Raw genomic sequence first — 9138 nt, 5'->3', positions numbered from 1 at the left:
CTAACACAAATATCTTTTCTCTGCCAGTCCTCTGTTGAAAAAAAATCCTAATTTTTATGTGAGTTGATGTTTATATGATTTTGTATCCTGCTTTGAGAAGGGGGACTTTTCACCTATTGCATTTTGATGAAGGATTTTAGGGGCTGCAGAATATCGAACTTAACATACCCAAATAACTGTGTGATTTCTGCTCCATTTCTTTGGATTCCTTCATTCTTTGAAATTATAGCACCATGCTGGCCTGGGTGGCTTAGTTAAGTGTCTGACTTTGGTTCAGGTCATGATCTTGGGGTGTTGGGATTGAGCCCTGCATCAGGCTCCTTGCTCACTGGGGAGTCTGCTTGTTCCTCTCCCTCTGCCTCTCCCCCAGCTCGTTCTCTCTCTCTCTCTCTCTCTCTCAGATAAATAAAAACTTAAAAAAAATGTTGGACCAGATTTCCTATCGTTCTTTGCATTGTGGTTCCTAGCTTCAATTCCTAGAGATACAGCTTTCCTTTAAAATCAAGTGATTGATATATGTCAATCACAGAGGATCCTTCTGGTGCCTTCGCCTATCAGCTCATTGTCACCTCTCCTACAAGGACCTTATCCTCTAGAGGCCTGACCCCAAATACGGACCCCCTTCCTGACCACTGACCAGTGCCTTTCAAATGTTTTAAAATCTACTCACAGTAAAGAATACATTTGATGAGTATAAAGTTTCTATATGGGGTGATAACAAAATTTGGAGGATAGTGGGGATGGCTGCACAACAACATAAATGTACTTAATGCCACTGAAGTATACACTTAAGAACAGTTAAAATGGCAAATTTTAAGCTTTATGTATATTACAATAAAAAAGGGCAATTAAAAAAAAAAAAAAAAAAAAGGCAGCCCGGGTGGCTCAGCAGTTTAGCACCGCCTTCAGCCCAGGGCCTAATCCTGGAGACCTGGGATCGAGTCCCACGTCAGGCTCCCTGCATGGAGCCTGCTTCTCCCTCTGACTGTGTCTCTGCCTCTCTCTCTCTCTCTCTCTCTCACTCTCTCTCTCTCTCTCATCTCTCATGAATAAATAAATAAAATCTTTAAAAAAAGGCAAAACCTCCATTTTGCATTATAATCCGGTACACATACATATGAGAAAAGTTTCATGATTTAACACATACTCTTGTGTAATGCCCTAACGTTGTCTATCCTTTTTTTTCCTTAAGATTTTACTTATTTATTCATGAGAGACACACACAGAGAGGCAGAGACATCACACCCTGAGCTGAAGCCAGATGCTCAACCACTGAGCCACCCAGGTGCCCCACATTGTCTATCCTTTTCAGTTTTATTTTTATTGATGACATCCTGCACATGACTCTCCCTGTGATTTCACGAGGCATCTATGAGCCACGGCCTGCGATCTGCCCCCCTCCACAAGCTCAGTTTCAGAGGGCCCACTCTGGGACCCCACTGGGTCTCTGGCCCCCTCCTGTTAGCAGGACCACAGCTGCCTTCACCTGCACTAAAAGCCATACCTCACTGTCACCACCTACCTACCTGGTGGCTGTCCTCCTCCCTCTGTTCACTCTCCTTAAGCACCTTCCTCACATCACGTACTTATCTGGTGAACCCGGGTCCTGGGTAACGAGACGCTCTGCTATGGATGGAGAAATACTTTCCCTTGGGGAGACTAGTTTCTAGGGCAGAGCGATGCTCCTGGCAATCCTACACCTGCTCCACCTGTTGTGACCATTCAGATTCCCACCTTCCTGGAAGATGATCCTACACCTACACCTTCCCCTGCCCCGGAGCCTGCCCTGGCCGTGTGGCCTCCTTTGCTGAAGACGTGGACATCAACAGGAGAGCAGTCCTCAACGCTTCCGCACCAAACCTTCCACCGGCCCACCCCCACCGCCATGCATACATTGCTCTGTCCCTTAAGACCTGCGTGTCACTTGTGCATGTGCCCCCCCCCCCATGAGTGCTGGCCGGTCTGTTCAGTCACAGCACCCTCTCTCTCCTGCATCCTCAGTCCCCGCTTTGCTGGGCTGTCCCATTGGGAGGGGAGACACGAAGTCACCCCAATATGCACTTTCTTTTTTCCTTCTATTTTAAAGACTTATTTATTTATTTATTTATTTATTTATTTATTTATTTATTCATGATAGAGACAGAGACAGAGAGGCAGAGACACAGGCAGAGGGAGAAGCAGGCTCCATGCCAGGAGCCGGACGTGGGACTCGATCCCGGGACCCCAGGGTCAGGCCTTGGGTCAAAGGTAGGCGCTAAACTGCTGAGCCACCCAGGGACCCCCCCACAATATGCACTTTCTTCCTCGCCACGCTTCTCTGCAATTCTTCAGAGCGAGACTGCTCAGGAGCAGCCCAGCCGGGCTCTGCACAGCACCCCACCCGTTCACCGCTAGAATTCACATCTGGCCTCAGCCACACTCGCGGGTGGTCAAGCAGCACATTGCGCCGCCCGATGCCCCGCAGGTGCGGCCCAGCGCAGACCCCAGCCTCGGCATCCCAGGCTTCCAAGTCCACCTGCCCACCCGAACCAGCCCCGGAGCGCTGGGGACACCTCAAAGCCAGCGTGCCCTACATCACGACAGACCCCCCACCCCGGCTCTCCCCACCCCGCCCTCCGGCAGGTGCCTCTCCTGCCGCCAGTGCCCCGCACCCGGGCCACTCTCGTGTCTCATGTTGGTGACCGCTACGGGTGAGCAGCAAAGCTCTGCCGCCTTTACTCTTCACACATGGACTCTGAGAACAAAAGCTAGATCTGTCCCTCCTCCAAAGCTCCCAGGAGCTTCCATTGCACTCAGACCACAAACCAGAGTCAAAAAACAAAAACAAGAAAACCCAGGGTCCTCCCAGGGCCCCCCAGGCCTTGGCACCTGCCTGTCCCTCCACTTTCCTATTTCCATCCTTGCATTTGGCCAACCATGACCAAAGGGGGCAGTCCACGCGGGACCACCTCCACCCCTGGCACCACCTTCGGATTTGGGCGCCCCCAGGATGGCCCTTAGGTGAGGCTGACAGTTTCCCGGAGGGCCGCCAGCTGTTACAGCTACAGCGGAGGAAGGATGCGGGTTAAAACCAGCCGCAGGAAATGCAGACCGGGAGAGTCCAGGAGAGTGCCCGGCTTGAGCTGCCAGCTGTCTTCTGTCCCTGAGGCCACATGCAAGCCTCCTCTCGGGCACCCCAGCGTGACAGCTCGCACAGTGCTGCCAGCAGGAGAGTCCATCAGGGCCGGGTGCTCGGGGCTTTTATTTTTTATTTTTAATTTTTTAATTTTTAATTTTTTTTATTGGAGTTCAATTTGCCAACATACAGAATAACACTCAGTGCTCATCCCATCAACTGCCCACCTCAGTGCCCGCCACCCAGTCACCCACACCCCGTGCCCACCTCCCCTTCCACCACCCCTAGTTCATTTCCCAGAGTTAGGAGTCTCTCAAGTTCTGTCTCCCTTTCTGGTATGTCCCACTCATTTTTTCTCCTTTCCCCTTTATTCCCTTTCACTATTTTTTATATTCCCCAAATGAATGAGACCATATAATGTTTGTCCTTCTCCAATTGACTTACTTCACTCAGCATAATACCCTCCAGTTCCATCCACATCGAAGCAAAAGGGGGTATTTGTCATTTCTAATGGCTGAGGAATATTCCATTGTATACATAGACCACATCTTCTTTATCCATTCATCTTTCGAGGGACATTGAGGCTCCTTCCACAGTTTGGCTATTGTGGACATCGCTGCTAGAAACATCGGGGTGCAGGTGTCCAGCTTGGGGCTTTTATTGGCCTTCCATCGCACAGGCGTGATGGACTGAGTGTCCTCCTTAGTGACCTCAGTCTGCAGCTCCCTCATCACAATTTTGGGCTTTCCTGTGTGCTCAGCTCCACCCTGAATATTATCTGGTGCGGTGTCCCCACTTTAAATCATGTTGTTAGGGGATCCCTGGGTGGCGCAGCGGTTTGGCACCTGCCTTTGGTCCAGGGCGCGCGATCCTGGAGACCCGGGATCGAATCCCACGTCGGGCTCCCAGTGCATGGAGCCTGCTTCTCCCTCTGCCTATGTCTCTGCCTCTCTCTCTCTCTGTGTGTGACTATCATAAATAAAAAATAAATAAATAAATCATGTTGTTAGGGGATCCCTGGGTGGCTCAGTGGTTTAGGGCCTGCCTTCGGCCCAGGGCGTGATCCTGGAGACCTGGGATCGAGTCCCACGTCGGGCTCCCTGCATGGAGCCTGCTTCTCCTTCCACCTGTGTCTCTTCCCCTCTCTGTGTTTTTCATGAATAAATAAATAAAATCTTAAAAAAAAAAATAAAAATCACATTGTTAGGCTATTGGAAGGCCCCCGGGCACACAGGCACTCCTGTTAGAGCCTAGTAACCGCCTCCCCAAAGCAGAAGGCAAACGCCATTCTTTGGGGGTGACATTAAGTTCTTTCCTACAACCTTCCCTTATTACCTTCAGCCCTTCAGACACACCCCCTCCTTGCTGCCCCTTCTTGGGGACTCTGTGCTTGCGGTCCCCTCCCCCGGAAGGCCCTTTCTTCAGGACTCTGCTCGAATGTGACCTCAGCAGAGAAGCTGTCTCATCCAGGCCCTGGGGACCAGTGGCTCTCGCCCACCACTCCCTCTCCCTCCTCTCCTGGCTTTGACTTTCCTCCTCACAACCCCCCTACACCCCCCTTCCTATACTACTGGACTGCATTTTGTTCTATTTGGTTTATTGTCCATCTCCCCTCGCCAGGACGTGAGCCACCTGAGGGCAGGGACTTGGTCTGTCCTCCGCTGTATCTGCAGTGCTCGGAACGTGTGCTGGATGAGCCCCTCCTGCAGGGTGACCCAAGAGTGCCTGGGCCCCGAGACGCCCCGCTCTCTGCTCTGTGATGCCCAGGGCTCTGGGAGGAGCACCAAGGAGGAGAAGGGGTGGCAGAGTGCATGGGAACCTGGTGCACAATGGCATGGCACCTTGGGGTTCATTGGTGTCGGACAACAGCTGCCAGCAACCTGCCTGGCAATTATGGACTCGAGCCCAACACGGGTGGGTGGATCAGGCTACCCACGTCAAAGGTGGACTGGAGGATGGAAGCCATGGTGTTGCAGTTGTGTCTGCGCCCAAGGGAGGCTCTGCAGCCCCGAGTGTGAACACGACGGTGCGTTAGCTGTCACGTGCTGGCTCTGGGCCTGCACAGGCTCTCACGCACGCGGGGCACTGCCTGCCTTCCCAGAGGAGCCGGTCTGGCTGGTTGTTACGTGCTAAACTGTGTCCCTCCAGACGTGACTGTATTTGGAGAGAGTCTTCAAAGAGGTGATTAAGTCAAAATGAGGTCGCTAGGACAGGCCCTGATCCAGTCTAACTGGTGTCCTTACAGGAGGAGATTAGGATTCAGACACACACAGGGATGACCATGTGAGGACACAGGGAGAAGTAACTGTCATCTACACACCAAGGAGAGTGGCCTCAGGAGAGAGCAAACCTGCCGACACCTTGATCCTGGACTTCCAGCCTCTGGAACCGTGAGACAGTAATCTCTGTGTTTAAGCCGCCTGGCCTGTGTTTTGACAGCTCGAAGCGAGCAAATACTCTGGGTTTTGGGGGTAGAAAAACTCCTAAAGCGGGGTGATTGGCTGGCTCAGTTGGTAAAGTATGTGACTCTTGATCTCAGGATCATGAGTTCAAGCCTCACGTTGGGCATAAAGTTCAGTTTAAAAAAAATAATTAAGGGCAGCCCGGGTGGCTCAGCAGTTTAGCGCCGCCTTCAGCCCAGGACCTGATCCTGGAGGCCTGGGATCGAGTCCCACGTCGGGGTCCCTCCAAGGAGCCTGATTCTCCCTCTGTCTGTCTGTCTCTCTGTCTCTCTGTGTCTCATGAATAAATGAATAAAATCTTTAAAAAAAATTTTTTTTAAAAAGCCATTTAAAGCAAGTCTCCTAAGGGTCTTCTAGCCTGTCTTCTGTCCCCAAATCCTGACTAAAACCCTTGGATTGGCCAGGCCGAGCAGCCTGCTAGCATGTGACTTCAAAGCAGGCTGGCAGGTAGCCATGCAGCAGACAGGGAGCCTCACCTCCCAGCCCCAGGGCCATCCTCAGCCAAGGGAGGGGAGGAAGTCTCTCTGTGGCCCCTTGGGGTTAAAATTGTCTGATCTGCTGATAAGTTTCCTTTATGAGATTCAAGCCCATTAGGAAGCGTGCAGTTGCTGTCGGCATAGCAACCACAAGCCATCTTAGGTTCTTTCCAAATTAAAAAAATTCCCAGCTTCAGGACTGAGCAGAGAAAGATGTAAAAGTAGAGATGAAATGAAGTTACTGATGGAAGACGTTGCCATGGCACCATGCCGTCCTTGGAGTCGGCCAGCTGCCACTGTGATTTCTCCATGCTTTGTGCAAATGAAGGAGTCCAAGAGAAGATAAAGAGCAGCCTCCCACAGTGCGGGAGAAAAAGAAAGTATATGTTATGACTAGAAATAGTAACTAATGATAGGAATTTATATTTTAAGAGTAACTGTACATCCAACATAACAGGGTGTCTCAAAATGTAAACAAATCACCTGGGAATTTGTTAAAACGTGTTTGGCGAAATGCAGTACATCTGAGGTGCGTCCTGAGACTGCATTCGAATTAGTTTTTTTTAAAGATTTTTAAAATTAATTAATTAATTAATTTTAAAGATTTTATTTATTTATTCATGAGAGACACACAGGGAGAGGCAGAGACACAGGCAGAGGGAGAAGCAGGCTCCCTGCAAGGAGCCGGATGTGGGACTCCATCCCAGGTCTCCAGGATCATGCCCTGAGCCAAAGGCAGCACTAAACCGCTGAGCCACCCAGGGATCCCCTGCATTTGCATTATTAATCATGGGGACATATATATGTCATGAAGTTTACCCTCTTCAACCAGGGATTCTGCATTTCCAATAGGCTCCCAGTGATGGGGGTGCAGAGGACCTATGCCCCGTGTTATGCACCTTAGCCTTTTAGATCCTTTGTACCAGAGCCTGAAGTAGGTGGCAGGCGTACCAAGATGAGCAAGACACACAGGAACTTCCCAGCAAGTGGGCAAGAGAGGGGGCAATGTCGTTTCAGAGGAGTGGACATAAAACTGACTCACCAGTGTGGCTGGGATTCGCATGTTGGGAGACGAAAGCATGGGGGTGGGGGTAGGGACATGAAGACTCTAATTGTTGTACTGACTTGCAAGTTTGCTAGACCATTCCCTAAAGAAGGACATAGAGGCTATTTCCTTTCTTTTCCTTTCCTTTCCTTTTTTTTTTTTTTTTTTTTTTTTAAGATTTTTTGACTATTTACTTTCTTTTTGGGATTTCAAATAGTGCTGGTACAAGCACTTTTGTCCATGTGGCTGTTCTCGCTTGGATTATTGTCTAGGGGAAAAAAAAATCTCCCCCCAAATCCCAGTAATGGAATTACTGAGTCAAAACACATCTGACTCTGACTGGCTTGTCACATTTGCCAGAATTCAGTATATTCATTTACGGCACTATTAGCAATGCCAAAGGACACATGTTTCCTTACAACTTCATAACATTTGGCTTTTGTAATTTTGCTTTTGCTAAATACAGATGAGCAAACAAACAACATAAGAAAACCAGAAAGTAGAGTTTGCACAAACTGGCACTTCATCTTTTTTTTCTTTTTTTTTTTTTTAAGGTATTTATTTGTGGAGGGAGGGCACTCATGAGATCCCGTATCCAGGGAGGGGAGGGGCAGAGGGAGAGGGAGAAGCAGATTCCCTGCTGAGCAGGGAGCCTGATTTGGGGCTCACAATTCCAGGACCCTGGGACCATGACCTGAGCCAAAGGCGGATGCCCAACTGACCAAGCCACCCAGGCACCCCAGCATTGCACTTCATCTTTAATTTGCATTTTTCTAGTTTCTAATGGCTTTCTTCATGTAAGCAGATAATAGTCGTTGATTGACTAACAGTTGGGAATGAGACAAGGTTTTTTTTGTATTTTTATGATTTTTTTTTATATTTTGGAAAATAAATTTGATTATTGGTCACCCATACCAGAAGTGTCCCAGCTCCTGTGGCACTACCCCCTCACTGCTGTTCACATTGGTCTGTGTTAAAATCAGATGCAGAGATATTTCTTAATGGTTTTCTCCAGCCACACCTGCTGAGTAAACACCCTTCTAGATGCACTTGTTAGAAAGGCACCGGGGAGTAAGCAAAAAGATAAGGCATTCAGGTTTAGCTTCAACACACAGAGAACTTGGAAGTCATCATTCCTGCCCTCAAAACAAGAAAAAAGCTGAAAAAACCCTGAAAACCAAGGATGTTTCTTAGATCCATTAGAAAACTGGGGTCCCAGGACAACAACAGCCCCTCCCCAAAACTGTAAAGATAGGCAAAGAGTATCCCGACTTACCAGCAGCAGAAGCCAGTGGAACCAGCAACTGGTAGGACCACCTACAATGACCCCTTAAATGGTAATGTCGATGAAATGCTGAAGGCTGAGCAGGGACTAGCTTGAGAATTAAAAACTCACCCTAAGTGAAGCAGTCTAAGGAAGGGGCACATGTTTATGTTTTACCTCCAAGCAGCCCCACCAGGTTCTCACGGTGAAGATTGGAGCAAAACATCTTTGTGTTTGACATAAGGAGGAGGGGACATGTAAGCATTTGAAATATGCCCAGATAGTTCATTCTCCACCAAAACAAACAAACCAAAGCAAAACAAAAAAGTAAAGGCCAGCCAGCAAGAGAGACAACTTCCCCAGAGCCTCATCCAACATGGGGGAAGGGATGAACCTAACTCCAGCCCCCTGTAGCCTTTGTCTTACCTAAGGGGCAAAAAAGACCTGAGAAGCAGTACTTGTGAGGATCACAAGCCAGGCCACAGGCCCACAAGAAGACAGAGCTAGGGGCACATGGGTGGCTCAGTGGTTGAGTGTCTGCCTTCGGCTCAGGTCACAATCCCAGGGTCGGGGGATCGAGTCCTACATCAGGCTCCTTATGGGGAGCCGGCTTCTCCCTCTGTCTATGTCTCTGTCTCTCCCTGTGTCTCTCATGAATAAATAAATGAAATCTTAAAAAAAAAAAAAAAAAAGACAGACTGAATCATCTGATCCAAGGATGCCTTCCTGCCCCAACAGTAGGGCTCCTATGTCCTAGAGGATTATAGCTGCAAGAG

Source organism: Vulpes vulpes, chromosome 10 (assembly GCF_048418805.1).
Source record: "Vulpes vulpes isolate BD-2025 chromosome 10, VulVul3, whole genome shotgun sequence".
NCBI lineage: Eukaryota > Metazoa > Chordata > Mammalia > Carnivora > Canidae > Vulpes > Vulpes vulpes.
This window is presented reverse-complemented; position numbering follows the sequence as displayed.